At 38.4% G+C, this 27,344-nt stretch overlaps 1 long non-coding RNA gene across 2 annotated transcripts in view; it reads left to right on the forward strand.

The window, feature by feature from the left end:
• Nucleotides 1–19,350: 19,350 nt before the first annotated feature.
• LOC112132079 (uncharacterized) overlaps nt 19,351–27,344 on the forward strand; it is a 118,925-nt gene continuing 110,931 nt past the window's right edge. For both annotated transcript variants that reach the window (XR_010136291.1, XR_010136290.1), the window contains exons 1-3: nt 19,351–19,634; nt 19,757–19,951; nt 25,552–25,817. This is a non-coding gene — a long non-coding RNA (uncharacterized LOC112132079). The remainder of the gene's footprint in view (nt 19,635–19,756; nt 19,952–25,551; nt 25,818–27,344) is intronic.

Raw genomic sequence — 27,344 nt, forward strand, 5'->3', positions numbered from 1 at the left:
AAGTCTTATGATCAAAATTCTCTCTGATATGTGGAGGGAGAGAGGCATGGATATGCTAGCCATACTAGACAAGAGTGACTTTTGTTAATCTGATGTATTGCATTCATTTGTACTTTCCAAAGTTTTTACCACAAACATGCAGAACTCTGGTAATCAGAAAAGAAATAAAGTAAGAGGCCAGAGGAAGAAAAGTCAAAAGTGTGAAAACTAAGTGCCAAATATACAATTTAGGTTGAGTTCTCAGGTCATTTTTTGTGACATGTTGCAACTTTCAATCCCATTACTCCCCTCTACACTTCTGGCTAGACTCCAGACTCAGTTAATGACAGACACTTCCCTGAAGACCCCACCAACACTCACTCCACCGTTCTTGTGGCCATGTTGACCAGATGTCCTTCCAGGCTTTCTCTGTTCAGTGGCTGCTCCTCATCCCTCGTGGCACGAATGAAAGTCAGCCTTCCTCAATTGCCGTTACCCCAACCCAACTCCTTCTCCTCTGTGTCTCTCATCCCAGTCTTCCTTGGCTGTTTATGCCTCTGTCCTTCCAGACATAGTTGAAGCTGATTTTAGGGAGATAGTCAGTCATATGAATGTTGCTTCATAAAGCAGCTAGCACAGGACATGAGAAAGAGTAGGTTCTCAGTGAATGTTTTGCTGAATAAATGTTGAAAGTTTAAGGAATTATTTCTGTATTTCAGATATTTCAAATTGTCTTCATACTAAAAAAGCATTTTACCATAAAAAGAATAAGTTTGTGGCATACTGAAAAAATCATGGACTTCAGAGCCCAGCAGATCAGTTTTGAATCCCAACCTCAACTCACTAGTTGGGTAAATTAAGCTTTTCTGAGCTATTTCCTCATCTTTAAAATGCAAGTGACAGAGTGGCATCAGAAACACGATAGAAAAGGAAGCTCCTGACTCTCCCTCTGCCCATGGATGCACCAAATAAACATCTACCACAGACCAATTCCCTTTAACAAAAGGTCTGGCTGAGCGCGGTGGCTCACACCTGTAATCCTAGTACTTTGGGAGGCTGAGGCGGGCAGATCACGAGGTTAGCAGTTTGAAACCAGCCTGGCCAGCATGGTGAAACCCCGTCTCTACTAAAAATTCAAAAATTAGCCGGGCATGGTGGCACATGCCTGTAATCCCAGCTACTTGGGAGGCTGAGGCAGGAGAATTGTTTGACCCTGAGAGGCAGAGGTTTCAGTGAGCCAGGATGGTGCCACTGCACTCCAGTCTGGGTGACAGAGTGAGAGACTCCATCTTGAAAAAAAAAAAAAAAAAGAAAGAAAGAGAAGGTCCAAGACCAACAGAGAGGCTCCTACCCACTGACAGCTGAGAAAACATCTACACTGAAGCTGAGGCACACTCAGTCATGGACCCCATCCCAGGCACTGCACCATAAAATTTGGAAAGGAATCCCCAACACCCAGTCTCTCCCTGTGGAGAGGAGGATCTGGACCCCCAAAATAGGGCTCTAACGGTAAGTTTTCCCATGATTTGACTCTTAATTTACCAACTATGGGAGCCGAGGGGATTATACACACACATCCCTCTAGACTTAAAAAAAAAAAAAAAAGAGGCAAGTGCACACCAATTCCAGGGACTTCAAACATCCCTCCAGCAGCCACCTGTTGGCCCTGTTTCTAACTAACTTACATTGGGCAGTTAAAGGGACAGTCAATTATTAAACTACCACCAGCCTAGGATAAGTCTGCATTCACACCAAGTATCCTAACTTTTTTTTTTTTTTTTTTTTGAGACAGGTCATCACCCAGGCTAGAGTGCAGTGGTACAATCTCAGCTCACTGCAACTTCTGCCTCCCAGACTCAAGAGATCCTCCTGCCTCAAGCCCCCAAGTAGCTGGGACAACAGGTGCCTGCAATCACACCTGGCTAATTTTTCTATATTTTGTAGAGACGGGGTTTTGCCTTGTTGCCCAGGCAGGTCTCAAACTCCTGGACTCATGCAATCTGCCGGCCTCACTCTCCCAAAGTGCGGGGATTATAGGTGTGAGCCACTGTGTCTGGCCTAGCCACCCTAACTCTTATAACATCTACCTAAGGGATTGCATCCTAAATCTCCTAGCTCTGGGAGCAGAAGAAACTGGCATACACACGTATCTCTAAACAACAGGAAAAGAGTTGTGTTTTTAAATGGGTATGCAAGCATCTCCAGGGATTTCATCTCCTGGCAGAGAAGGGGCTTAAGACATAATAAAACTCCCTGTTTCTCCCCAGAAGGGTTTAGGATACATATTGAAAGCCCTAATTTTTAAAACTATCTCCCAAAGGACTCCATCCTAAACCTAGTAGCTCTGACAACAGAAGAGACTATGCATATGTGAGTCTCCCTTGATCATGGAACAAAGAGGTGGTTTTAAACAGGCATTCAAACACTTCTAGGGGCTATACCCTCTTGGAGCAGTTCAGAAAAGGGGCAGGAATGTACAGCTCTCACTTTCTCTTCAATAAGGGCTTATAGCACACACTTTCAGTGGCTCCTTGAGGGCTTGGTTTCTAATCAACTCGCATTGAGAGCTAATGGAGCAAACAAACAATGGCCTTTAGGTAGCCAGAGCCAGAGCACGGTACTTCACAAGACCATCCTCTGGCTCACTCCAGAGACAAATCGAGGCCTATTCCTTCCTTCTGGAAAGATTTGGCCGTGTGGTCAGCCCACAGCCTCCATAACTCCCACTCAAGGGACTGTCTCCTTAATGACCTAGCTACAGACTTTGCAATCCTAAGTGACCCAAGACCACAGAAAACAAACAAGTGGATGTATAATTATCCCAATATTAGCAACTATCCCTCTAGGATCGGAAGGTGAAGCCTGACTGTGAGAATAGACATTTGGCTGCAGATCCTCTCTTCAACTTATTGTACCTGCACCCAGTCACACCATGAAGATACAAAGAACTGGGATACACATCTAACTCCTTAAACTTTCCAGCTACATCTTAATAACCTGGCTCCTATCATACCAGTCTCAGGTTACTATCAAGATGTGGCACATCATAAGCTCCAGCGAGCCACCAAAAACAGAGATAACAGTCTGGACAAACACAAAGATTTGAGAGGCACCTTAAAATCTCTGGCCAGACAGATTGGTGAAAACTCATATACAAAGTCAGTCTAATAACATGAAGAGAGAGGTAGTTATCTAATGCTCAGAAACAAAAACAGAGAATCAAGGAAGTGAAGAAACAGAGAAATATATTTCAAACAAAAGAACAAAGTAAATCTCCAGAAACCAACTTGAATGAAGTGAAGTTTTATGATTTGCCCAATAGGGATTCAAAATAATGTTATAAAGATACTCACAAGGTCAACACAGCAATAAAAGAGCAAGCTGAAAACTTCAAGAAGAGACAGAAAGTATAAATAATTACCAAATGGAAATCATAGATCTAAAGAGTGCTATAACTGAACTGAAAATGTAAATAGAGGGGTTCGAGAGGAGACTAGATCAAGCAGAAGAAAGGATGAGCAAACTTGAAGACAGATCACTCGAAAACATCCAATCTAAAGAGCAGAAAGAAAAAAAAGAATGAACAAAAGTGAATATAGCTTAAGAGACTTCTAAGACACCATCAAGCAGAACAACGTATGCATTACTGGCATGCCAGAAGGAAAATAAATAGAGAAAGGCAATGAAAATATAATCAAAATAATAATTGCAGAAACTTTCTCAAGTTTGGGGAGGAAATTAGAAAGCCAGATGCAGAAAGCCCATAGCACACCAAATCAGATAAACTCAGAGACCCACACCAGGACACATCATGGATAAACTGTCAAAACTTAAAGACAAAGAGGGAGAGGGAGTGTTTAAAGCAGCAAAGGTAAAAGCAAATTTTTACATACAGGGGAGTCTCTATACAAATTGTTACATACAGGGGATCCTCTGTAAGACTATCAGCAGACTTCTCAGCAGAAATTTTGCAAGCCAGAAGGAAGTGGGGTGATATATTCAAAATCCTAAAAGAAAAGGACTGTCAACCAAAAATATATGCCCAGCAATCCTGTCTTTCGAAAAAAAAGAGGTGATAAGGACTTTCTCAAACAAAAGCTGAGAGAGCTTATCACTACTAGATCTGCATTACAAAAAAATGCTAAAGGAAGTTCTTCAGGCTGAAGGAAGGGATACTAATTAGTATCATAAAAACATATGAAATTATAAACTCACTAGTAAAATAAATACACTGTCAAATCCAAAACACCCTAATACTGTTATGGTGCTGGCAAATCAATTATGTCTCTAGTATAAGTGTCAAAAGGCAAAACTATTAAAAAACAATGCAAGCTTCAATAATTTGCTAAGGGATACATATTACAAAAAGATGTGAAGTGTGACATCAAAAACATAAAACGTGGAAGAAGCGGGAGTAAAAATGGAGAGTTTGTGTATATAATAAAAATTAAGCTGCTATCAGTCTAAATAAACCAGTTATACATATAAGATGTATTATGTAAGCCTCAGGGTAACTACAAAGCAAAAGCCTATGATAGATACACAAAAGAGAAAAAGAAAAAAACCAAAGCATACCACTATAGAAAGTCATCAAATCACAAAGAAAGCAAGCAAAAGAGGAGGTAGGGAACAAATGATCTACCAAACAATTAGAAAACAATTAACAAAATTGCAGGAGCAAGTCTTTATCTATCAATAATAACCTTGAATATAAATGTATTAAATTCCTCATTTAAAGGAGATAGAGTGACTAAATGAATTTTTAAGAAGACTCAACTATATGCTACCTACAAGGATACTTGTCTCACTTTGTAAGGACACACAGACTGAAAGTAAAGGAATGAAAAAAGATATTCCATGCAAATGAAAACCAAAGAGAGCAGGAGTACCTATACTTATATCAGATAAAGTAGACCTTCAGGCTAAGACTGTTAAATGAGACAAAGAAGGTCATCATATAATGATAAAGAGGTCAATTCAGCAAAAGTATACAATAATTATAAATATATATGCACCTAACACTGGAGCACCCAACTCTATAAAGCAAATATAGACAGACCAAAAGGAAGAGATAGACTGCAATACAACCATAGTAGGGAACTTCAACATTCAACTTTCAAAAACAGACAGATCATCTAGCAGAAAATCCACAAAGAAATATCAAAGTTAAACTACACTCTAGAATAAATGGACTAAGTGACATTTATGGAACGTTTAATCCAACAGATGCAGAATACACATTCTTCTCATCAGCACATGGAACATTCTTCAGGATAGGCCACATGTTAGGCCACAGAGAAAGTCTCAATACGTTTTTAAAAATTAACATTATGGGGGAGGGGGGAGGGATAGCATTGGGAGATATACCTGATGCTAGATGACGAGTTGGTGGGTGCAGCGCACCAGCATGGCACATGTATACATATGTAACTTACCTGCACATTGCGCACATGTACCATAGAGCCTAAAGTATAATAATAATAATAATAATAATAATAATAATAATAAACATTATATCAAGTATCTTTTCTGACCACAGTGGAATAAAACTAGAAATCAATAACAAGATAAACTTTGGAAACTGTACAAATATATGGAAACAAAACAACATGCTCTTGGAAAACAAATGAGTTGAGTCAATGAAGAAATTAAGAGAAAATATAAAATTTATTAAAACAAATTAAAAAATGGAGACACAACATACGAAAACCTATGTAATACAGCAAAAGTAGTAGTAAGAGGAAAGTTTATAGCAATAAATGCCTACATGTAAAATGTAGAAAAATTTCAAATAAACAACTTAATGATGCACCTGAAGGAACTAGAAAATCAAGACCAAATGAAACTCAAAATCAGAAGAAAAAATAATGAAGATCAGAACAGAAATAAATGAAATTAAGATTAAGAAAATATAAAAGATTAACAAACAAAAAGTTGTTTTACTGAAATCAATAAAATTAGAGATGAAAAAGGAGACATTACAACGATACCACAGAAATAAAAAGGATAATTAAAGACTACTATGAACAATTATATGCCAACAAGTTGGAAAACTTAGAAGAAATGAATAAACTCATGAACACATACGATCTACCAAGGTTGAACCACAAAGAAATAGAAAGCCTAAACAGGCCAATAACCAGCAATGAGATTGAATCAGTAATAAAAATTCCCCCAAGAAAGAAAACTCTAGGACCAGATGTCTTCACTGTCTAACTCTACAAACTTTTCACAGAATAACTAATACCATTTTTTCTCAAACTATTCCAAAAAATTGAAGGAGGGGGAATTTGCAAACACATTCTATGAAGCCAGTATTACCCTGATAACAAAACTAAACAAGAACACAAACAAAAATGAAAACTACAGGCCAATATCCCTGATGAACATAGATGCAAAAATCCTTAACAAAATACCAGCAAACCAAATTCAACAGCACATCAAAAAGATTATACACAAAGATCAAGTGGATTCATCCCAAGGATGCAAACATGGATCAACATATACAGAATCAATAAATATGATACATTACATCAGCAGAAAGAAAGACAAAAACCATATGATCAGCTCAATAGATGTAAAAAAAGCATTTGATAAAATTCAACATCCTTTCACAATAAAATCCCTAAACAAGTTAGGGACAGAAGAAACAAACCCTAAAACAATAGAGGCAATATATGACAAATCCACAGCTAACATCATAATGAAGAGTGAACAATTGAAAGCCTTTCTTCTAAGATCCAAACAAGACAAAGATGTTTACTTTCACCATGTTTATTCAACATAGTACTGAAAGTCCTAGACAGAGCTATTAGGCAAGGGAAAGAAATAAAGGACATTCAAATTGAGAAGGCGATAGTCAAACTATTTCTGTTCGCAGATGACATGATTTTATATTTAGAAAACCTAAAGACTCTACCAAAAAAAAAACTACTAAAAGTAAAAAATAAATTGCAGGATACAAAATCAATATACAAAAGTCAGTCCACATTTCTATGTGCCAATAGTGGACAATCTGAAAAAGAAATTAAGAGAGAAATCTATTCCCGGGCAAGATGGCTGAATAGGAAGAGCTCCAGTCTGCAACTCCCAGCAAGACAAACACAGAAGGCGGGTGACTTCTGCATTTCCAACAGAGGTCCCTGATTCATCTCACTGGGAATGGTTAGACAGTGGGTGCAGCCCATGGAGGGAAAACAGAAGCAGGGTGGGGTGTCACCTCACCCAGAAAAAGCAAAGGGTAGTGGAACTCCCTCCTCTACCCAAGGGAAGCCCTGAGAGACCATGCCAAGACAGATGGCATTATCGAGCCTAGATACTATGCTTTTCCCACAGTCTTCAAAACCTGTAGACCAGGAGACTTTCTTGGGTGCCTACACCACCAGGGCCCTGGGTTTCAAGCACAAAACTGGGCAGCTGTTTGGGCAGACACTGAGCTAGCTGCAAGAATTTTTTTTTCGTACTCCAGTGGCACCTGGAGCACCAGCAAGACAGAACCATTCACTCCACTGGAAAGGGGGCTGAAGCCAGGGAGCCAAGTGATCTAGCTCAGCAGATGCCATGCCTATGGAGCCCAGCAAGCTAAGATCTACTGGCTTGAAATTCTTGCTGCCAGCACAGCAGTGTGAAGTTGACCTGGGACACCCGAGTTTGGTGGGGGAAGGGGCACCTGCAGTTACTGAGGCTTGAGTAGGTAGTTTTCCCCTCATAGTATAAAAGCCTCCAGGAAGTTCGGACTGGGTGGAGCCCACCGCAGTGCCGCAAAGCCTCTCTAGCCACACTGCCTCTGTAGATTCCTCCTCTCTGGGCACCGCATCTCTGAAAGAAAGGCAGCAGCCCCAGTCAGGGGCTTATAGATAAAACTCCCAACTCCCTTAGACACAGCACCTGGGGGAAGGGGTGGCTGTGGGTGCAGCTTCAGCAGACTTAAACACTCTGCCTGCTGGCTCTGAAGAGAGCAGCAGATCTCCCAGCACAGCACTCGAGCACTGTTAAGGAACAGACTGCCTCCTCAAGTTGGTCTCTGACCCCCATGCTTCCTGATGGGGAGACATCTCCAGCAGGGGTCGATGGACACCTCATACGTGAGAGCTACAACTGGCATCTGGTAGGTGCCCCTTTGGGATGAAGCTTTCAGAGGTGGGAGCAGGCAGCAATCTTTGCTGTTCTGCAGCCTCTGCTGGTGATACCCAGGCAAACAGGGTCTCGAGTGGATCCCCAGCAAACTCCAGCAGACCTGCAGAAGAGGGTCCTGACTGTTAGAAGGAAAACTAACAAACAGAAAGCAGTAGTATCAACATCAACAAGAAGGACAACCATGCAAAAACTCCATCCGAAGGTCACCAACAGCAAAGACCAAAGGTAGATAAATCCACAAAGATGAGGAAAAACCAGTGCAAAAAAGCTGAAAATTCCCAAAACCAGGATACCTCTTCTCCTCCAAAGGATCACAACTCCTCGTCAGCAAGGGAACAAAATTGGATGGAGAATGAGTTTGACAAATTGACAGAAGTAGGCTTCAGAAGCAGGGTAATAACAGACTCCTCCAAGCTGAAAGGGCATGTTCTAACCCAATGCAGGGAAGCTAAGAAACTTGATAAAAGGTTAGAGGAATTTCTAATAGAATAACCAGTTTAGAGAAGAACATAAATGATCTGATGGAGTTGAAAAACACAGCACGAGAACTTTGTGAAGCATACACAAGTATCAATAGCCAAATCAATCAACTAGAAGAAAGGATATCAGAGATTGAAGATCAACTTAATGAAATAAACCATGAAGACAAGATTAGAGAAAAAAGAATGAAAAGGAATGAACAAAGCCTCCAAGAAATATGGGGCTATGTGAAAAGACCAAATCTACATTTGATTGGTATACCTGAAAGTGATAGGGAGAATGGAATCAAGTTGGAAAACACTCTTCAGGATATTATCCAGGAGAATTTCCCCAACCTAGCAAGACAGGCCAACATTCAAATTCAGGAAATACAGAGAACGCCACAAAGATACTCCTCAAGAAGAGCAACCCCAAGACACATAACCGTCAGATTCGCCAAGGTTGAAATGAAGGAAAAAATGTTAAGGGCAGCCAGAGATAAAGGTTGGGTTACCCACAAATAGAAGCCCATCAGACTAACAGCAGATCTCTAGGCAGAAACCCTACAAGCCAGAAGAGAGTGGGGGCCAATATTCAACATTCTTAAAGAAAAGAATTTTCAACCCAGAATTTAATATCTGGCCAAAATAAGCTTCATAAGTGAGGGAGAAATAAAATCCTTTACAGACAAACAAATGCTGAGGGATTTTGTCACCACCAGGCCTGCCTTACAAGAGCTCCTGAAGGAAGTACTAAACATGGAAAGGAAAAACTGCTACCAGCCACTGCAAAAACAAACCCAAATGTAAAGACCATCGACACTATGAAAAAACTGCATCAACTAATGGGCAAAATAACCAGCTAGCTTCATAATGACAGGATCAAATTCACACATAACAATATTAACCTTAAATGTAAATGGGTTAAACACCCCAATTAAAAGGCACAGAGTGGCTTATTGGATAAAGAGTCAAGACCCACTGGTGTGATGTATTCAGGAGACCCATCTCACATGCAAAGACACACATAGGCTCAAAATAAAGGGATGGAGGAAAATTTACCAAGCAAATGGAAAGCAAAAAAAAGGGGGGTTGCCTGATAAAACAGACTTTAAACCAACAGAGATCAAAAACGACAAAAGAAGGGCATTACATAATGATCAAAGGATCAATGCAACAAGAAGAGCTAACTATCCTTTAACATCCCACTGTCAATATTAGACAGATCAACAAGACAGAAAATTAACAAGGATATTCAGGACTTGAACTCAGCTCTAGACCAAGAAGACCTAATAGACCTCTGCAAAACTCTCCACCCCAAATCAACAGAATATACATTCTTCTCAATACTTCATCACACTTATTCTAAAATTGACCACATAATTGGAAGTAAAACACTCCTCAGCAAATGCAAAAGAACGGAAATCATAACAGTCTCTCAGACCACAGTGCAATCAAATTAGAACTCAGGATTAAGAAACTCACTGAAAACTGGACAAATACATAAAACAAATACAAATAAACAACCTCCTCCTGAATGACTACTGGGTAAATAACTAAATGAAGGCAGAAATAAAGATGTTCTTTGAAACCAAGGAGAACAAAGACACAACGTACCAGAATCTTTGGGATACATTTAAAGCAGTGTGTAGAGGGAAATTTATAGCACTAAATGCCCACAACAGAAAGCAGGAAAGATCTAAAATTGACACCCTAACATCACAATTAAAAGAACTAGAGAAGCAACAGCAAACAAATTCAAAAGCTAGCAGAAGACATGAAATAACTAAGATCAGAGCAGAACTGAAGGAGATAGAGACATGAAAAACCCTTCAAAAAAAATCAATGAATCCAGGAGCTGGTTTCTTGAAAAAATCAACAAAATAGATAGACCGTTAGCCAGACTAATAAAGAAGAAAAGAGAAAAGAATCAAATAGATGCAATAAAAAATGATATAGGGGATATCACCACTGATCCCACAGAAATACAAACTACCATCAGAGAACACTATAAACACCTCTATGCAAATAAACTAGAAAATCTAGAAGAAATGAATAAATTCCTGGACACATACACCCTCCCAAGACTAAATCAGGGAGAAGTGGAATTCCAGAATAGACCAATAACAGGCTCTGAAATTGAGGCAGTAATTAATAGACTACCAACCAAAAAAAGTCCAGGTCCAGACGGATTCACAGCCAAATTCTACCAGAGGTACAAAGAGGAGCCAGAACCATTCCTTCTGAAACTATTCCAAACGATAGAAAAAGAGGGAATCCTCCCAAACTCATTTTATGAGGCCAGCATCATCCTGATACCAAAACTGGCAGAGGCACAACAAAAAAAAGAAAATTTCAAGCCAATATCCCTGATGAACATTGATGCAAAAACACTCAATAAAATACTGGCAAACTGAATACAGCAGCACACCAAAAAGCTTATCCACCACAATCAAGTTGGCTTCATCCCTGGGATGCAAGGCTGGTTCAACATACACAAATCAATAGAGGTAATCCATCACATAAACAGAATCAATGACAAAAACCACATGATGATCTCAACAGATGCAGAAAAGACCTTCAATAAAATTCAAAACCCCTTCATGCTAAAAACTCTCAATAAACTAGGTATCAATGGAACATACCTCAAATTAATAAGAGCTATTTATGACAAACCCACAGCCAAAATCATACTGAATGGGCAAAAATTGGAAGAATTCCCTTTGAAAACTGGCACAAGACAAGGATGCCCTCTCTCATCACTCCTATTCAACATAGTATTGGAAGTTCTGGCCAGGGCAATCAGGCAAGAGAACGCAATAAAGGGCATTCAAATAGGAAGACAGGAAGTCAAACTGTCTCTGTTTGCAGATGACATGATTGTGTATTTAGAAAACCGCATCTCAGCCCAAAACCTCCTTAAGCTGATAAGCTACTTCAGCAAATTCTCAGGATACAAAATCAATGTGCGAAAATCACAAGCATTCCTATACACCAATAACAGACAAACACTGAGCCAAATCATGAGCAAACTCCCATTCACAGTTGCTACAAAGAGAAAAAAATACCTAGGAATACAACTTACAAGGGACGTGAAGAACCTCTTCAAGGAGAACCGCAAACCACTGCTCAAAGAAATAAGAGAGGACACAAACAAATGGAAAAACATTCCATGCTCATGGATAGGAAGAATCAATATCATGAAAATGGCCACACTGCCCAAGGTAATTTATAAATTCAATGTTACTGTCATCAAGCTACCATTGATTTTCTTCACAGAATTAGAAAAAACTACTTTAAATTTCATATGGAACCAAAAAAGAGCCCATAGAGCCACGACAATTCTAAGCAAAAAGAACAAAGCTGGAGGCATCACGCAACCTTACTTCAAACTATACTACAAGGCTATGGTAACCAAAACAGCATGCTACTTGTACCAGAACAGATATTTAGACCAATGGAACAGAACCAAGCCCTCAGAAATAACACCACACATCTGCAACAATCTGATCTTTGACAAATCTGACAAAACAAGCAATGGGGAAAGGATTCCTTTGGGAAAACCAGCCAGCCATATGCAGAAAACTGAAACTGGACCCCTTCCTTACAACTTATACAAAATTAAGTCAAGATGCATTAAAGATTTAAATGTAAGACGTAAAACCATAAAAACCCTACAAGAAAACCTAGGCCATACCATTCAGGATGTAGGCATGGGCAAAGATTTCATGACTAAAACACCAAAAGCAATTGCAACAAAAGCCAAAATTGACAAAAGGGATCTAATTAAACTAAAGAGCTTCTGCACAGCAAAAGAAACTATCATCAGAGTGAACAAGCAACCTACAGAATGGGAGCAAATTTTTGCAATTTATCCATCTGACAAAGGGCTGATGTCCAGAATCTACAAAGAATTTAAACAAATTTACAAGAAAAAACAAACAACCCCATCAAAAAGTGGGTGAAAGATATGAACAGACACTCAAACATATGAAAAAAAGCTCATCATCACTGGTCATTAGAGAAATGCAAATCAAAACCACAATGAGATACCATCTCATGCCAGTTAGAATGGCAATCATTAAAAAGCCAGGAAACAACAGATGCTGGAGAGGATGTGGGGAAATAGGAACACTTTTAAACTGTTGGTGGGAGTGTAAATTATTTCAACCATTTTGGAAGACAGTGTGGCTATTCCTCGAGGATCTAGAACTAGAAACAACATTTGACCCAGCATCCCATTACTGCATATATACCCAAAGGATTATAAATCCTTCTACTATATAGACACATGCAAACGTATGTTTATTGCAGCACTATTCACAACAGCAAAGACTTGGAACCAACCCAAATGCCCATCAAGGTTAGACTGGATAAAGAAAATGTGGCGCATATACACCATGGAATACTATGCAGCCATAAAAAATAATGAGTTCATGTCCTTTGCAGAGACATGGATGAAGCTGGAAACCATCATTCTCAGCAAACTAACACAGGATCAGAAAACCAAACACCGCATGTTCTCACTCATAGTTGGAGTTGAACAATGAGAACATATGGGCACAGGGAGGAGAACATCATACACTGGTGCCTGCCGGGGGTGGGGAGCAAGGGGATGGATAACATTAGGAGAAATACCTAGTGTAGATGACGAGTTGATGGGTGCAACAAACCACCATGGCACATGTATACCTATGTAAAAAATCTGCACGTTTTGCACATGTATCTCAGAACTTAAAGTATAATTTAAAAAAAAAAAGAAAGAAAGAAATCTAATTTACAATAGCTACAAAAACAAGATAAAACATCTAGGAATAAATTTAACCAAAGAGACAAAATATTTCTACAATGAAAACTGTAAAACATTGATTTAAAAATAATCGAAGAGGACACACACAAAAAAATAAAAAGATATTCCATGTTTATGGATTGGAAGAATTGATGTTGTTAAAAAGTCCATAAACCCAAGGTGATCTACAGATTCAATGCAATCTGTATAAAAATACAAATGACATTCTTCTCAGAAATAGAAAAAACTCCCAAAATTTATATAGTATCACAAAAGACTCCAAATAGCCAAAGCAATCCTGGGCAAAAAGAACAAAGCCGAAGACATCCCACTACCTGACTTTAAAATATAATACAAAGCTATAGTAACCAAACAGCATGGTACTGGCACTAAAATAGATACATAGACCAATGGAACAGAATAGAGAACCCATAAATAAATCTATGTATTTACAGCCAACTGATTTTCAATGAAGGCATCAAGAACAAAAACTGGGGAAAGAACAATCTCTTCAATAAGCAGTTTTGAGAAAACTGGATATCTACATGCAAAAGAATGAAATTAGACCCTTACCTCCCACCATGTAAAAAAATCAACTCAAAATGCATTAAAGATTTAAACATATGACCCAAAACTATCAAACTACTAGACAAAAACATAGGGGAAATACTTCAGGACATTAGTCCGGGTAAAGACTTCCTAGAGTCATCTCAAAGCACATGCAACAAAAACAAAAATAGGCAAATGGGATTATATTAAACTAAAAAGCTTCTGCACAGCAAAGGAAACAATAAACAGAGTGAAGAGACAATCTAAAGATTGGGAGAAAATATTTACAAACTGTCAATCCAACAAGGGATTAATATCTAGTGTATATAAAGACTCAGATATCAGTAGCAAAGACAAAAAAATCCAATTAAAAAATGAGAAAACACTCTAAATACACATTTTCTTAAAAGAGGCCAACAGGTCTATGAAAAAAATGCTCAACATTTTTTGTTGAGGGAAATGCAAATCAAAAACACAACGAGATCATCTTACCAATAAAATGGCTATTATAAAAAAGACAAAAAATTCAAATGTTGGCAAGAATGTGGAGAAAGGGGAACTACTATGGACTGTTTATGTGAATGTGAATTAGTACAGCCATTATGGAAAACAGTATGGCTGTTAGCCAAAAAACTAAAAGTAGAAATATAATATGATCAAGTCATTCCATTACTGGGTGTATATCCAGAGGAAAGGAAATCAATGTCAGAGCTACCTGCACTCCCCTGCTTATTGCAGCACTATTTACAGCAGGCAAAATATGAAATAAACCTGTGTCCATCAATGGATAAATGGACACAGAAAGTGTGGTATATATACACAATGGAATATTATTCAGCCATGGAAAAGAATGAAATCCTGTCATTTGTGACAACACAGATAAGCCTGGAGGACACTGCATTAGTGAAATAGGCCAGGCACAGAAAGACAAACATCACATATTCTCACTCATATGTGGGAGCTAAAAAAGTGGATTTCGTGGAGACAGAAAGTAGAACAGTGGTTACGAGAGACTGAGAATGGAAAGAGGAGAGCGGGATAAGAAAAGATTGATTAACAGCTACAAAATTACAATTAGGTAGGAGGAATAAGTTCTAATGCTGTGTAACAAAGCAGGGTGACTGTAGTTAACAATAATTTACTGTATATTTCAAATTAGCTAGATGAGAGAATTTTGAATATTCCCAACACAAGTAAATAATAAATGTTTGAGGTGATAGATACGCCAATCAACTTGACTTGATCATTATACATTGTATATAGGTATCAAAATATCACATGTACTCTATAAATATGTACAATTATTATGTGTCACATATTCTCATTTATGGGATCTAAAAATCAAAACAAACTTTTTAATGCAGGTGACAACATCTTGCAGAACTGGTTTAAGAATTATAGGTGAAATATATACAGGCAAAATTCATTTTATTGCTCTTTGCTTTATTGCACTTTGCAGATACTGTGTTTTTTACAAAGAGGTTTTTTACAAAGAGATTTGGGGCAACCTTGCATTGAGAAAGCCTATTGGCACCATTTTTCCAATAGCATTTGCTCATTTCATGTCTTTGTGTCACATGTTGGTAATGCTTGCGATATTTCAAATGTATTATTATTATTATTATGTCTGCTTTGCTGATGTGTGATCTGCAATCTTTGATTTTACTATTATAATTTTGGGGGTGCTACAAACAGTGCTCATATCAAGTGCATCATATTAAGATGGAGAACTTAATAAATACATGCTGTGTGTGTTCTGATGGCTCCACCAACTGGCCATTCCCTGTCTCTCTTTCTTTCTTTGGGCTCCCTATTCCCTGAGACACATCCGTATTGACATTAGGCCAATTAATAACCCTCAATGATCTCTAATTTTTCAAGCGAAAGGAAAAGTCACATGCTCCTCACTTTAAATCAAAAGCTAGAAATTATTAAGTTTAGTGAGTAAAGCATACTGAAAGCCAAGATAGACCAAAGCTAGGCATCTTGCACAAACAGTTAGTTCTGAATGGAAAGAAAAAGTTCTTGAAGGAAATGAAAAGTGCTTCTTCAGTGAACACACGAATAATAGGAGAGCAGAGCAGCCTTATTGCTGATAGGCAGAAAGCATGAGTGGTCTGGATAGAAGATCAAACCAGGTACAACATTCCTTTAAGCCAAAGCCTAATCCAGAGCAAGGTACTAACTCTCTTCAATTCTGTAAAGGTTGAGAGAGTTAAGGAAGGTGCAGAAGAAAAGTATGAAGGTGGCAGAGGTTAGTTCATGAGAGTTAAGGAAAGAAGCATCTCCATAATATAAAGTACAAGGCGAAGCAGCAAGTGCTGATATAGAAGCTGCAGCAAATTTTCCAGAAAAATCTAACTAACATAATTGATGATGATGGCTACACTAAACAACAGATCATCAACATAGGTAAAACAGTCTTCTCGAGGAAGAAGGTGACAGGTAGGATGTTCATAGCTAGAGATGAGAAATCAATGCCTGGCTTCAAACCTTCAAAGAACAGACTCTTTTTAGAGGGTAATGCAGCTGGTGACTTTAAGTCAATTATCATGTGCCATTCAGAAAACCCTACAGCCCTTAGGAATTATGTTAAATCTACTCTGCTTGTGCTCTAAAAATGGAATAAAAAAGCCTGGATGACAACACATGTGTTTACTGCATGGTTCACTGAATATTTTAAGCCCGCTGTTGAGACCAACTGCTAGGAAAAAAAAAAAAAGATCCCTTTCAAAACATTACTCCTCATTGACAATGCACCTGGTCATCCAAGAGCTGTAATGGAGGTATACAAAGAAATGAATGTTGTTTTCATGCCTGCTGACACAACATCCATTCTGTAGCCCAGGGATCTAGAAGTCATTTTAACTTTCAAGTTTTATTATTTAAGAAATTCATTTTGTAAGGCTATAGCTGCCACAAATAGAAATTCCTCTGATAGATCTGGGCAAGGTACATTGAAAACTTTATGGAACGGATTCACCATTTTAGATACTATTAAGAACATTCATGATTCATGAAAGGGAGTCATATCAACATTAACAGGAGTTTGGAAGAAGTTGACCCAACCCTTATGGATGAGTTGGAGAGGTTCCAGATTTTACTACAGGAAAAACTGCAGATGTGGTGGAAATAATAATAACATTAGAATTAGAAGTGGAGCCTGAAGATGTGACTGAATTGCTGCAAGCTCATGATAAAATTTTCACAGATGAGGAGTTGCTCCTTATGGATGAACAAAGAAAGTGGTTTCTTCTGATAGAATCTTCTCCTGGTGAAGATGCTATAAAAATTGTTGAGATGACAAAGGATTTAGTCTATTACATAACTTATTTTATTAAATAAAATTAGTTAATAAAGCAGCATCAGGGTCAGAGATGATTGACTCCAACTTTGAAAGAATTCTACTGTGGGTAAAATGCTATCAAATAGCATTCCATGCTGCAGAGAAATCTTTCATGAAAGGAAGAATCAATTGATGTGTCAAACTTATTTGTGGTCTTATCTTCAGCAGCTATCACACTGATCAGTCAGCAGCCATCAACATCAAGGCCAGGCCCTCCACCAGCAAAAAGATTATGACCCACTGAAGGCTCAGATGATCATTACCATTTTTCAGAAATACTTTTAACTGAAGGTATGGTCATTATTTTTTAACATATAATGCTATTACAAACTTAACAGACTAAAGTATAGTATAAACATTACTTTTATATGCAATTGGAAACCAAAAAATTCTTGTGGCTCACTTGTTTATGGCGATCTGGATCCAAACCCACAATGTTTCTGAGGCATGCCTGTAAAGTGACTAGTGCACAGTAGGCACTTAATACATGGCAGCTATTATTCATATTGGACCTACTAACTTAATTGATGAAATAGCTAGGGAATACCCAGAGAGTCATGTACTTGTAGAAATGTGTGATATTTGAATTACTTCTCAATGATGATTTCTAAAAATTTCATCACCAAAAATAACCAGTATATTTATGGATGTATAGAAAAGCTAGCACTTCTACAATGTGCAGGGCTAAAAATATTATGTGAAATCCTAGAAACACTGGGATCTACATGGGCTGTCTGACTACATTTTAGCATTCAACACATCATTTCAGATTATCTTCTAAAGCTGAAAGGCCATTAATCCATTAAAACACATTATTTTAAACAAAACTCCGATCATCAAACTGCACCACTACTGTGCCATTCTGGTAAGCAGGGTCAGAATTTTTCCTTTTTTATTGGCCTTTTTTCTTGGTTGCTCCAAAACGAAACACGACTATAAACTAAGATAATGAGCTTCCTTATGTGATGGTAAACAAATTCCAAAGAGTTTCTAAGATGTCTAACTCAATACCAGCACAACTGAAATGGAAGCAAAACTTCCAAGAATGAGGGCTCATGACTTAGTTGTGGAGGCTGGAGGTTCTGGCATGTTCATTTTTAAAGACCAATTTCAGCACTTTATAGTTCCAGTTACTAGAAATAGAGTCTCTCAGAGCGGGTCTTTTGGAGGCAGTGGGTCTTATGGAGGCAGGTGGGGCAGGAGATTGTAGTGAGGCCTCCTCTAAATTATTCTGGACAGTCCATCATGCAATAGATTGACCTTCATGTCAGCCTGCAAGTAGACATTTTGAGGGTTCACAGATACAGAGGAAAGTACTTTCAGATGTTAGGAATTAAAAATCCTCAAGATATGCATGTGAATAATATATGCAGACAAATGTATCTTGGTTTGATGGATTTTTCTCAGAGTCCCAGAAAAGAAATTACTTAGCAAAAAATCCTGGCTTATAATGTGGTCTTTTAGAGTAAGAATATCGGAATCTAATCCTCCTGGAGTCAAAATTGTGCTAAGCACTGTTTATATCTAACAACATCATAAGTCTCTAATCTGTTGTATATGATATTCTATTGCCAGGCCAACTCAGTATTTATCAATTAGAAATTGGGAAGAAGCAGATTTTATTTTGCCTTTAAATGACTCTTTGCATCCAGTTCTTTCTCCTCAACAAAACTTTGCACTTTGGGGTTAGTTACAAGAAGTATTTCCTCCCTAAAGCTCCACCAGGTTGCCTTCTGCTAGAAACTGTTTTTTCACGTGCCACAGACCCTGGAGGGCAGGACATCCAAGTTACAACAGTTCAAGCCAAGTGGCTGCAGGACCAATACAGCTGTGACTTCTCTCAGCTCTTAAATAAAACATTAGATGTGTGTCTATTGTTTGTGAACTGTCCATGGTCCCTTTTCAGCTGGCTGGGGTTAAAGGGTATATAGATTAGTAGGCCAGCTGTTTGGTAATTGTCACAGCCAGTTACTCGGTAACCTATAGGACAGCATTCTCTGGAGGTAATGTCTTTGTTGCTAAGCAATGAATTCAGGTAAAATACCTTTCCCTGGTTCTTTTTGATTCAGTTTTAGAACACAGGGTATTGGTTACATTGTCTTCTCCCACAGCCCATTCACACCTCTTTTGTTTTTCTACCCAGGCCATGAAATGAGTGCCGATAAGCTAGGACAGCCCTGTTTACTGGGACTTATCAACTGCTAATGCAGTCCAGGAGTAAGCAAATGGCTGCGCAGCAGTATTTCTTGGGATGTGCTCTAAGGTAGCCACTGTCATAATGTCCCTTCCAGATCTTAGTTTGGGAATTGGCCAATATATCCATCAGATGGGCACAAAGAAGAGCAAAAACAATGGCAGGAATGTGGTGAGAAGAAAGGTAAATGGATACCTGGTGATGTGTGCCCACATCAGTTACCAACTTTATTATTATTATTATTTAGTTTACATTTTGAAATACATACTTGCCCTCAATACTTAAGCATAAATCTTCTGTTACAGAGACCAAGAGCACTGGGTAAGAGGGGACTCTGGAAGGAAAACCTCGGTTTAGTCCCCTCAGAATAGGTTTGAGCCATCTTCCTCCTCTAAGGAGTTTGCTGCAGACAAGATCAACAACCAGCTTCTCAACTACATTTCTTCCTACCTTAAAATTTTGAAGCCATTATGACCTGATGTTACAGGAGATCATCTAAGGTAAGCCCCACTCACTATGTTGTTTCCCCGGCAGTGTTTCCGTAGAAGAGATAAAAGAAAGAGTGGTGTTTGGGTTCTCGGAAAAACCTATTAATTCAACTGAGCATTCTTACCACTTTCTGCGGAGAATCACGGTTCCTCAGAGCAGTGTGTGGGTTCTATGTGGGACTGTCATGTGCTGGGGCCCTGCCACCATCACTTCTTCCATGCGTGAGCCTCACATTAGCTATACCACACCAAATAGTTAGCAGGTAGACATTTTCCTCCCAAAAATGATATTCATGTTCAAAAGCGTTCACAAAGAAATTCCTTTCAATGGCAATCGCCACTAGGAAATTCTAAAGATTTCTTTTTTTTATGGTGAACCAACGTATACCCACAGAATATGAAAATCATGGGATACAATGTGCTTCGTCCAGCACAGAAGCTATGCTCTTGCTGAAGCTCTTGCTCAAGACTCCCAGCTGGCAAAAAGGGCCTCTGCCAGGCAGCCACTGCCCCACCTCACTGGGTGATGGTTAACAGCAACAGGGTCTGAAACACAACTCCACCTTTGATTCGCAAGGTGGCCTTCAGCAAATTACCTGGCCTGTCTCAGCCTCAATGCCCTCATTTTTAAAATGGGCATAAAAATATGGTTGGTTAAAAACAGGGTTGCTATGGGAATTACATGAAATAATACATGTGACCCCCTAAGTGCATAATAATTGCTAGCCTTGGTTATAGTTACCTCTCCTTTGGAGCCCACACTGTACCAAACTAAACAAACAAATGCCTGTTTAGTGTCCACCATGGGCAAGGCTCTGCTTGTCAGTTAAAATCTTGTTAGAGTGAATGAAAATAAAACATTGAAACGAAGAGCACTTTTGGTATTCATCACTTAAGGTTCTTATATGATTTTTCTAGAGAAACAGACCTCTAGAGAGTACTAGAGTTACACAGCAGAAAACTGTACCGTGTGTGACATGCACCTCTGCTTGCGCAGAAGTTTTTATGCCTGTGCATTTGCCTAGTGAGCCCACTGCGTTTGGAGGAGGCATGGGCATTTAGCTCTGCGGGTTCCCCTCGGCCCAGCGAACCACTGGCAACAACTAATGGTCAAAAAACAGGTTCAAGTTGTTGAGTTAGGAAAGGATGAGGCAGAGAAAAGAAAAAAGTAAAAAGGTCAGGTTCAAAGCGTTGCCTATAGTTTTTGTCATTTTCTTGTCCGTTTCCTTTTAAATTCGAATTGCTCAAAGTCCTTTAGGAACTCTTTTGCCATCTAGGTAAGTTGACAGGCAATCTTACTCTCCCCAGTATATGGATATGAGATGATTGAGAAAATAAGCAGTGGGCTGGAGCCCCAAACTATAACAAACAAACAAAACAATGAACCATTAATATCTACAAAATTCCATGCAGGTTTCCTAAGGCCTTCTCCCAAATCTTAATTCATGGTTTCCCTTGAAATGGCAATTTAGATAAACCAGCACTTAAATGTAAAAAGAGAAGCTCTGGGTGCTTCAATAAAAGGGATTGATAAAGAGAAGAGAGATGAGTAGTATTCCGTGCATTGAGAGGCTAAACACCCAAAGGGCTGGCCACAGCTCTAACCTGGGTAGCCCCTCACAGCTCAACTCCACAGAATCCTCTGTTGGGCAGACCTTACCATAAACATGGATTAAAGACCAAGGGCTGCAAAGTAAACTGACAGACCAAAAAGACAAAAAGAATCCTCTAGCACAATTTTTATGAAGAAAAAAAGGAGAAATCATAGTCTGACTTCGAGGCTAGTGACAGTTTAACTTTAATGGACTCTGTTTATGTAAGGAGTAAAGGCTTGGATTTAAAAGAAATGTTTTAACTTCATAAAGTAGGTTAAAGAAGCCATTACACTTCTCACTTGTAATTTTTGCATGGTAAATTTATTAGTTGACAGCTCTAAGTAGAACACAAAAGAAAATACCCTGCCACCGGAGGCTGAAGCGGGCAGATGATGAGGTCAAGAGATCGAGACCATCCTGGCCAACACGGTAAAACCCTGCCTCTACCAAAAATACAAAAATTGGCAGGGTGCGGTGGCTCACACCTGTAATTCCAGCACTTTGGGAGGCCGAGGCAGGTGGATCACGAGGTCAGGAGATCGAGACCATCCTGGCTAACACAGTGAAACCCTGTCTCTACTAAAAATACAAAAATAAAATTAACCAGGCGTGGTGGCGGATGCCTGTGGTCCCAGCTACTCGGGAGGCTGAGGCAAGAGAATGGCGTGAACCTGGGAGGCGGAGGTTGCAGTGAGCCCAGATGGCGCCACTGCACTCCAGCCTGGCAACAGAGTGAGACTCCGTCTCAAAAAAAAGAAAAAAACACAAATACCCTGCCATCTGTGTAACTCACTGAATTGTTCTGTTCTTAAACTTCACCTTTTGTTACATTAATAATCAGTTGTAACATAGGCTCATAAAATGAAAGTGGGTTTTTACCATCTTGTCGCATCTTATATTAGCACTATCACCTTCTTATAATGATTTCCTCGTTATAACAATTTCCTCATATATTGGGATGCTCCTTTGGACAGCATTACCTCATAAAGAAGTCATTTTGATATTTCAGGAATAAAACCCCTTTGGATAGAGTCCAAGAGCCACTATCACTTTAAAACAAATGGCTCTTGGTGACAAATATTAAGACTCGTGTGTGTTTTAACTTAGGTTCTGAAGAATTAAATGTCAGAATCCTAAACTAAGACACATTTGCTTTTTTGCTATTTCCCGCCCCTGAGTGTTACAAGACACAGTATTTTGACAGTGTTTTGCATTTATACTTCACACAAACAAGGCGCAATTGCACATTTTATCACCACACAAAATGAACCTAGGCAAACATCTCTTTTTTCCTGTCTTGTATGTTGTCATTTGGCCATGAGGCATCATGTTTGCCTCTTTATTCCTGTTTTTTGAGTGAGTTGTGTTTTAACTAAACTTTCTTTTTTTCCTGGAGTTAGCAGTGGTCAATTAGTTGCCTCCTTACCCTGAACAATTAGAGAGGCTCTCTCTCTGTGTGTATCCTTCCTACTTCCTTAGCCCAGAGCTCTCCACCACTAGAAACAATTCTTATTTTTTTAAATTTTGAGACAGGAGATATTGGGAACACGCAAATAGACAGTAAAAGGCCTCCCAAAAGTACGCTCTTTTTAGAATGCACTTATCATCAGCATGGTACACATCTACCTGATTATTTCTTATCTAGACAAAACTCTGGTGAGGGTTTTTTTGTTTGCTTTGGTTTGGTTTGGTTTTTTCTTTTTCTGTCTCACAAAAACCAAGTGTTCTCCAGCAATGAGGCAACGGAAAAAATCAATACTTGCCATGTACCATGTAACCAATAGAATAAGGGGAATGATTTATGTATGGTTGGATGCAGCCTGAATCAGCTGGGGCCTCATACAGAGAGCAAGAAAAAGAGAAAGGAAGAGACACAGAGAGAGAAAGAGAGAGAGAAAAAACAGGGGGAGATAGCAGGGAGCTCAACTGCAGTGATTATTTCTACAGTGTGGCCAGATTTTTTTTTTTTCTGCAGCAATAATCCCCCTTTCCGGCACTACAGGACACAGGGAAAGCCTGCAATTTGTGGAACATCTGATGGCTCAGCTTTCCCCTCCTTTCCTCAGAGTCATGATGCCATGTTCATACTAAGGTGCACTGAGCAGGGGAGAATGATGTATGGCCTGCAGTCCTTCAACCTTCCACTCATCTCCACCCTAAGAAAGGCTAGTGATGAGTCGGCAAGCATTAGTTGACAGAGAGTCAAATTATCAACAGGATTAAAAATAAATAAATAAAGCGCTCCAGCAACGCTTCCTAAGAAGACCAGCGGGAAGGGCTTACAGATGAGAACTACTCTATACCCCAGGAGTTTCTGCTGGAAATATAGTTTGGTTAACTGGAAATCCAGGGCGCTGCAGCATTTAAAGGTATTTCATCCTGAAGGTAACTTTTAGGGTAGCTGATATTCTTACTCAAAGCTTAGATATGAACTGTAGTTATGTGCATGTGGTGGGGAGGTGGAAGTAGAAAGCCCCAAGCCCAGCTACTTCATAGCTGGATACCTGGTACTATTGTATATTGAATTCTAGTAGTTGTGACTTTAAACTGGGTTAATCATTTGCTTCAGGATGACATAATATATATGGAGATATATATATATGTTTATTAAATAACATAATCGTTTATAAAATTCCTACTCCCTACTTCAACCAAGGATGAACCTTGCAGGACTTGATGAGAAGCAAATTTGACTATTTCTTTGGAATATCTTTGTTTTCTGTGGTGTATTTAAATAGATTTAAATTTGTTTTCATGAGTTACCTTCTTTATACATTGTGCTTGAAAATGTAGAAAGGTTGACAGCATTTCATTTCCATCGGTCTGTTGAACAAGACTGAATTATGTCCTTTTATGAGGAACACTGATGCCATATAATTTTTTATGATGTTTTCACGTTCTTTAACCCAGACACAGTACTAACACCACAGTTTGATATTCCGCTAAAATATCCTATATTCTATATATGATTCATTACACCACACATAATCCATGGAAAGATATTTTAAATACTGAGTATGTCAGAATAATGTCACGTCGTTAATGTTTGCTTAATTTGGAGCTGGTAGTGTTAACACCCAAAAACTGTTAAAATAGGTTTTCCCCTTTCAGTTGAAAGTGTCTATTCAACCCAATATTATCATAAACTCTCTTGACAAAATGCCATGCAATTTTAAAAATTTGTATGTGTACCTTATATGAATTATCTTAAACTCTACTGACAAAATACCATGCTGTTTAAAATATGTAATGTTAACCCTATAAAAATCATCTTGAACTCTCTTCACAAAATGCCTGTTGGTTTTTTAATACGTACATTCAAAGCGTAGTGCTTGGCAATTTTTGGCATTTTTCCACACACATATTTATCATCTAATTTTTGCTTTCATTTATGACATAATTATTTTTGTGATTCTTACACTCTGTATTTAGCTCCTCATTTACACTGAAGAGTTTGTGGATTTATTTCATAGTTAAGTCTGCACGCATAGAATAAAAGATTAAAAATAAAGTGCAGATAGCTACAAAAATATAAAAAACTCTTCTCAGTAGTCCTTGTCTTTTAAATTGCTCATCACACTTTAATACCATTTTTATAGGTGTCATTAAAGAGCAGTTAAGTTGAACCTTTATTAGTTATAAATCAGTAAATACTCTCATGTCTGCACTTAAATATCTAGTCATTGACAGATTTGATCTACCCTATTCCTTACAAAATTATTTTGGGAAGATTTCTATGTAAACTTCACTAAATATGTATAATTTTTTTCCTCTGAACAAAATTGAGAACAATAAAAATGTAGTCCATAAGTAAACTGTACATAATTAAATATCTTTCCGTAATTATAATACAGAACTGATTATCCAAACCAGCAGAAATTATGCGTAATCGTTTTAAATGGGGGAGACCAGGTAGATATCTGCTGCCTCTCTCTATGTAAGGAAAGATTAGCACTGTTTTTTACATTTTGATCTTGATCATCATTCTCCCTTTCACTCTTCTATTGGCCCAAACAGGTAAAACAACAGAAACCCATTACCATCTTTACTTTTGGTTCTGCTGCCTCAGCCAAGCCATCCAGGTGAGGGTTAATAAACAGAGAAAACCTGGAGAGGTTCCAAATAAAGTGAGAACTATAAAGACGAAGGCCAACGCTGCAAACATCTCAGCCAGAAAGAACACTCTTAGCACCCTACAAGCAGGTATGTGCTTACCAGCAAACTAAAGCAAATGGAAATTAAGAAGCATGATCGCCACCAGCAAGGTGCTGCTGAACTATAAGGTAAGTACAACTAGGACCTTATTGTAGATGTATTTTTAGAGCTATGTTGCTGCCACTTAAGAAAAACTATTATCTATAGCAGAGAAAAAGCTTAAAAGCCTGCCGAAGGCCAGAGAGAGAGTTCAATGAGTCTGGCCAAGTCTATTATATTATTTGAGATGGGCCTTCCAACCACAGGTACCTGGGGGGTTAGCAAACAGAATCCTGGCCCTAACCATACCAGAATCGCACCAAACAAGTAATAAACTAACTGCAGGGAGCAGATGGGTAAACAAGAAGCCCAAGAGCTGGATTTCATTGTTAGTTAACAGAATTTCCAACACATGTCCCTTCATTTAAAAAGTTTATTTCTACTAAATGTAAACTTCCCAAGTTCTAATGAAAGCTGATAATGCTCCCCAGTATGAGATTAATTTCCTATCAACATCTGGAGTTAAAATTCATAGGTTCATATGTTCATGGATGAAACTCATGTTGGCATCTTACACTGTGACAGAAAAACATATCTTCTCATTGTAAGCAAGAGTCTTCAGTGAACGCCTACTATGGTTTATATTCTCCTTCATCAGTGGTTAAAATTTCACTGATGAAATACCTATTAAAGAGAAAATCAATGTCTGAGCTTAACCACCTGCTTTGTTTTAGCAGCACAAATTATTTTAAAAACTGATTAACATGAGTAATTCACTATTTAGGAAATACAGCAAATAGCGTTTCATATTGCTATCTGTCATGCGAAAAAGAAGTTAAGTTGACATATAGTCCTTTGCTCAATAATTAATTAATCCACTTAATACAAATAAATGAAAGAACTGATCAAAAAATCCACATTTTGAAAGTCTAATTTCATCTTCGTATGATGAATAAAAATGAAAACATTCTCATGTTAAAAATAAAAATATTATTACTTTTAAATACGTCTGCTTCTACCTAAGAGATAACTTGTGGGCTCTCCATAAAGGAACTATTTCTCACTCTATTTCTTTTTTCTGCAATTAGTCTATGGCACCCAGAGCATCATGGATTAGTCTAGTTTAATCTGAACATAATTGGATAGCAAGCTTCTATTTTCTAATCTAAACGAGTTCATGTTAAAAATACATAGAACTTGGATTCTATTTAACAGACAGGCTAAATAAGCAGAATAAAATATGACCACACATTTCTGTACTGTTAAAATATCATTACCTGTACTTTGCAGACCTTGCCAAGGCATGAAAGCACAGGCAACAGTCTACTGAAAATATAAAAAAGACGTATGTCCAGACCCACACTTCAGCTGGTTCCCCTGATAGAACGAGATTCTTTGGCCCTTGTCCTGGCTGTTTGCATTTGCATCTTTATAGATTATGAGGAGATAGAGATCCTTCCATCTCTCACAAAGCTGTCCAATTCTCGTCACTACTTAGAATGGTTTTACTATATGGGCTGCCTTATTTATGCAAGCAGAATTTTCTCTCATAAGATCTAAATGAGAACACATCTTCCCTCGCTACCCCCAGGGAATAATCCAAAAGATGGGAGGTT

Source organism: Pongo abelii, chromosome 12 (genome assembly GCF_028885655.2).
Source record: "Pongo abelii isolate AG06213 chromosome 12, NHGRI_mPonAbe1-v2.0_pri, whole genome shotgun sequence".
Classification (NCBI taxonomy): Eukaryota; Metazoa; Chordata; class Mammalia; order Primates; family Hominidae; genus Pongo; species Pongo abelii.